Raw genomic sequence first — 6,000 nt, forward strand, 5'->3', positions numbered from 1 at the left:
AAAGACTTCTTGAATTCTTTTGCTTTTTAATTTAGGTAAAAATGACTAACTGAGCTAAATGCATCTTGTCTCCACTTGGATGAGGGATCCAGCACAAGCAATCATGGTTGCAACAAGCACAGGTTTCACAAGGTCTGGGCTAATACAATCAGGTGATGTGCTAATGTTGTTAATTACTGAACCCCTGCTAGGAAAAAAAGTAAAAACAAAAACAACTCTTCCAACTGCTTAAAAAAAAAAAAAAAGGCAGGGTTCATCAGATCAAGCTTCTCCACACATCACTTTCAAAATCCATCATTTGGGAGATGTCTGAAATGGAAAGACAGGAATCCAAACAAATCTGATTATAAAGGGGCTATTTCACTTCAAAGTGGATCTCAGTTCCAAAGGAAAACACCTTCAGAAATGAAGTTAGATAGGCAGAACCAAATAATCAGCAACTTCTCTCTTTTCACAAATTATAATTATGTGTTGATTCCACTGATGACTTGGACAAAAATCTCCAGGACCACAAAGAGCAAACTTAGGAAAGATGAAGATTTTAACACATCCCACGTGTTATCAAAGATTTCTCCTCTAGGTTGAGAAAATTCATTCTAAAACAAGAGCTAGAACAGAATTTAAAAAAAGAAGGAGGAGAAGGAGGAAGAGGGGAAAAAACCTTATGGCTAAGAAGATATGTTTATTATATAATTATATTCTCAAAGCTGTTTCGAGATTTGGGAGGTTATAGTTTTTCACCCTCTCCCCTCACTACAAACTATGAAGAACCTTATAAAATTCAAATAGTAAACAGATGAAAGGCTTGGCCCTAATACAATTTAAATGTGTCCAATCTGCAAGGAGTTCAAAAACAGAAGACTCATTTCATGAAACAAACAGGCAGAGGTTGCATATCCCCACAAGGTCCTCTGGCCTTTCTGGAAACCAAATTCAACAGGCAGTTCTCTTCGGCCATCTATACTTTAGTCAAGCCATTTAAAAATATTTCTTAGTAACACAATTTGGCTACAGAAAGAGCTCAAGGAATACATAGCAAAGAAGATCATCTAAACTAGTCTTAGGGTATACTATGTGGACTAAGTTCATTAACTTCAAAGCTGAAAAGGCCCATCTACTCCAGAAAATTTGGTATACTACAAGGGCAACCAATTCTCTTCAGCATTAACTACTACTATCTAGCAGTACAGAATTTCGTATTCTCTGGAGACACTGTTCTTTGTAAGAGACACTAAGGTCTCCCTTCAACTATGAAAGAGAGAGTGAAGTGTATTTTTGCTTTAATCTCCTTTAACCGTGGTCTTACTAGAAAAAATCTGATGACTGTTCACATGGATCCATGTCCACGCTCCTTACTTAGAAACCATTTGCAGAAAATAAATTCCCTCTTCTTCTAAAGTTATTAAAAATAAGCCAATTTCTATGTTAATGTTAAGGTTCTAACTAAGCTAAATGGAACAAAGGACAGGCAGGAAGTTCTCAGTTTTAAATGTTCATTCCAAAATTCATGACACAAGGAAAAAGTAAAACCACACAGGCAGACAAAACAGGGGCAAGTTAGACAGAAAGTCTGTCTTAACAGAATTTCCTGGCTCCCAACAATTTGTGTCAGATTTTAAAAGACTAAAATGCTGTAATACCTATTTTACCCAATAAAACTCTGTAAAAACATACATAAACATTTGAGGCATGAATCTCATATGAAAAAGTAAAATTTTTAAGATGCTGGCCTGAATGGCAGGAACATTTTTTTAAGTTACCCATAAAGAGATGAGCTCTACATACATACACAAAGGCAATTTGCTCAGAATCAAATGTCTTGAACAGAGTAAAATGAAGCCCATGGCTTGCTTTATTTCCTTTTATAAACTGTAATTCTCATTTCCCTGAAGATCTTTTCTAGGGAGAAAAATCATCTTACTCTAAGGTTTCTCTCTATATCATGTATTATCAACCACTGATTACAAATGTAAATCCCAACTTTTCTCCCTTCCACCATTAGGGCAAAAGCCTTATATTATATGCTGCAGTCACCAGAGAAGATCTGAACAAATAGCTATGGTTTACTCCAGGAAAGAATATTTAAAATAAAACTTCTTTTCAAGTCACATATGAAAAATGTTTCTTTAACATCATTTGTAATGCTCATTATTAAAAAAAACCAACAACAAACCTTACATGTTTACCTTCTATGACTTCCAACTTTACATACCATCTGCACTGAAATGAAACCATAGATTGCACTCAAGATGTGCATTTTTTAAAGTCATGGTAAATATTTGTGTATTTCATTCTGCTTTTTTCCTCATGATCTTAAACTATGTTTAAAAGAAAACTATGTAAAAACTCACCAAGTTAAGTCAGTAGGAAGACTCTAATTTGTCTTGTCTAACAGGAAACCTCTGTTGGAAATAGAGATGATGAATCAGACTTAACCAGATTCTGAATCTCATACAAGTCTTTACTTATTTTGGCTATTCTGAAAGGGAAAACCTTACAAAAGCAGGTAATACATTTGCTAGGAATTCCTAGTCAAAATCACCATTCTTATATTTTATCACTAGTTCTGGATATGCTATTTTTTAGTCATCTCTGAAAAAGATTATACTTTGATATGGAAGTCTGAAAAATCCAAGCTAATTCTTTTAATCAACTGGCCTATGAATGCAGCAAAAATGAAATAAATGGTTTGCTTCGTGTCAACATATACAAGAGGGGGGTCATCATCACATTTGCCAGTTACCTCACAAACTGTTGAAAGAATTATTTCGTTTTTATGTCAAATGTCCTTTATAAAAAGTGCTCTGTGGGTCAACTACATGAAAGCAAGATACATTTAAGCAAAGCAATGTATTCTATGGTTTTAACGAACAACTACCATAATGAGGTTCCTGGTGAAGACTGAGGAGATGTCTTGACTAAAACACCACCACCACCCTAATTATCTACCATAGCCTACAAAGTAACTCAAAACAGAAACAGGGCTAAGAGTGGTTGCCAGGCTTCCAGAAGCCTAACATAAGCAGAAAATTCTAGCACTCTCTTCCCTTTTGTGGGAAAACGAAGTACTGCATACATACTGGGTGATTCCTTAAAAATAGATCTTTTCTTGAAAATCTGAACACTAATTTTAACTGGTACACCTACAAATAAGCTTCTCTTATTTTCATAAACCAGTCTAGTTACTATCAATAATGGAAGGAGCCCTCACCAAAATCTGTCCTCAACTACTGATGCTAAAACAGGCCAGTCTTGATCAGGAGAGTTTAGAGTAGCAAGAGTCAGGCTGAATTCATTTAACAAATATTTACTCAACACCAACTGTGCAAGGCATTCTTTCAGACACAGAGGTTAAAAAAAAAAAAAAAGACAGACAAGGTTCCTGACCCCCTGAGGGTAGACAGACAAATACCTCTTAAGACTCTGTAAGTAGTCCCAGGCGGAAGATGCCAACCAACTCTAAGAAATGAAAATGCTGAATGTTGGTGATTCTTAAAACAGAAACCACTACCTTTAGTCCCTTACCCTGTAAAAAAATTTTTTAAGTGTAAGGCTTTGGTTTCTCAGTTAATTTGTGACAATGAACATTTTCAGGCCCAGTGGATCAGCAAAATGTAAGGAGTCTGACAATACTGATGAGGACTGGGAGGAACAGGGACACCTCTCACACTGTAGGTAGGAGGGCAAATTAATACAACCACTTTTGAAAAACAGTTTTATCTAATAAAACTAAAGATCCAGCAATTCCACTCCCAAAAATGGCCCAGAGAAATTCCTGCACATCCATCAGCACACATAGACAAGAATGTTCATAGCAGCCAAAAACATCAACAGTAGAATGGATACACAAATTATGGTACATTCATATAACAGGAAGCTATATGGCAGTGAAATTAAACTACTGTTCTACATAACAACATGGATGAAAGTTACAAACATATTGTTAGGTTCTGAAAGAAGACACAGAACAACACATACTATATTATTCTAATAAAGTTCAAAAATAGACAAAACTAAATTATAATGGTTTGTAAGGATTCCTAGGTGGTAAAATCATAGAGAAAATGATTATCACAAATGTCAGACTCTCCACAAGAGTATGGGTTACAATCTAAAAGGAATACACAATATAGCAAGCTTCTAGGTGCCGGCAATGAGATATTTCTAGGTCTAACTGGTGGTTATATAGGTACTTTCTTTTTATAATTCATCTTTAAACTATAGTTATGTTTTATGTATTTTTCTATGTTTTATATTTCATAATAAAAATGTTCGAGACATGTTAAAATAGAGTAGCTACGAAGGTACATACATACACACACACATATATATATATATCCTCCTATATCTAAGGGTGAATACAATGTCTTGCACAGAATACACCCGTGTTTTTTTTTCCAAGACAATTCATAAGGAGAAATCAGTAATAAAGAAGGGTCACCTAGGAATGAACACCTATAGAAAGACTATCCTATCATACTTTCTTTCTTTGAATTTAAATGAAATACCTAAGGTCTGTATTTCAGGGAAATTTATAGTACTGACACAAATGTTTAAATCTGGCTACTCACCAGGAGCCATTAGTTAAAACCAGTCATTAGTTAAATAAAAAAATTATTATAAGAAATAATCCAGGGGCGCCTGGGTGGCTCAGTCGTTAAGCGTCTGCCTTTGGCTCAGGTCATGATCCCAGGGTCTTGGGATGGAGCCCCACATCGGGCTCCCTGCTCCGCAGGAGGCCTGCTTCTCCCTCTCCCACTCCCCCTGCTTGTGTTCCCTCTCTCTCGCTATCTCTGTCAAATAAATAAATAAAATCTTAAAAAAAAAGAGAGAAAAAGAATCCAAAGTTTCTGAAAGCAAAGCCAAGATACAGTATTTTTTGGTATTACCTTTTTAGCTTAATCATGGCCTCTCATGGAACCTCCAATGACTTCCCATCTCACTTGGAGTAAAAGCCAAAATCCTTGTAATGGCTGAAAAAGGACTGCACAATCGGACCTCATTACCTCTCTGGCCTCACCTCCAATTATGTTTTCCTGACCTCACTATGTTCCAGTCAAACTGCCCTTCTTTGCTGTTGTTCCTGAGACAGAACAGACCCATTCCTGCCTCAGGGCTTTGTACTTGCCTTTTTCTCTACCTGGGTAACTCTTCCCCTAGATATTCTCCTGGCACGCTCCCTCACCATTGTTGGGTCTTTCTGTAATAGTCACCATCTTCTGTGAGGCCTTCCCTGACACCCTTAAAATGTCATCCCCTTCCCCAAGGCCACACTCCTATTCCTCCTTCATTACTTCATTTTTTTCTCTAGCACATAAAATCATCTACCTTACAATACCTGGAACGTATGAAAGGCAGACTCCTGTCTGTTTGTCCCCAGACTGTGTATGGCACAAGGGAGGCCAGAAATAAACGTTTATTTAATAAATGGCTGAATTAATCTTTTTCTTTTGGATTTCTGTTCTTGAAAGATTAGACAGTAACTCCATATATTTAAAAAAAAAAGTTTCCCCTCTATGTCAAATTTATTAACAAAGTTTGTTTTACTAACAAGCTTCAGGTTTATTAGTATTAATGAGTCACAGGTAAGGTAAGACCTATAAAGAGTTGATACAAAGCTGCATTTTCCCCCTAGCAAACGTGCAGTCCCTGTTCTAGTAGTAACAATGCTGGGAAGCCACTGAGAGACAAGAACTGTTCTAGCACGCTGGTGCGGCTGTATACTGGTGTACCCGCTACGGGAGCTTCCTGACAAGACATTGCATGAAGACTGACGGCTGCCTTCAATTAGGCTTTTTAAGTTTAGGGTTTTTTTTTTAATGAGGTTTTATTTTAATAGAAGGGGGAAAAGGTGGTTTTTTTTTTTTTTTTTAAGATTTTATTTATTTATTTGACAGAGAGAGAGGAACACAAGCGGGGGCAGTGGGAGAGGGAGAAGCAGGCTTCCCGCGGAGCAGGGAGCCTGCTTCTCCCTCTCCTTCTACTGATCCCCCTGCTTGT

At 36.8% G+C, this 6,000-nt stretch overlaps 1 protein-coding gene across 3 annotated transcripts in view; it reads right to left on the minus strand.

Annotated features, from left to right (window-relative positions):
• SPOP (speckle type BTB/POZ protein) overlaps nt 1-6,000 on the minus strand; it is a 65,628-nt gene that overhangs the window by 29,644 nt on the left and 29,984 nt on the right. Inside the window, exon 2 of one of the 3 annotated variants that reach the window (XM_032428536.1) lies at nt 2,352-2,402. The exons of the other annotated variants lie outside the window; for them this stretch is intronic. The gene's annotated coding sequence lies outside the window, so the exon portion shown is untranslated. The remainder of the gene's footprint in view (nt 1-2,351; nt 2,403-6,000) is intronic. 3 annotated transcript variants of the gene reach the window in all.

Source organism: Phoca vitulina, unplaced genomic scaffold (genome assembly GCF_004348235.1).
Source record: "Phoca vitulina isolate PV1807 unplaced genomic scaffold, GSC_HSeal_1.0 scaffold40, whole genome shotgun sequence".
Lineage (NCBI taxonomy): Eukaryota > Metazoa > Chordata > Mammalia > Carnivora > Phocidae > Phoca > Phoca vitulina.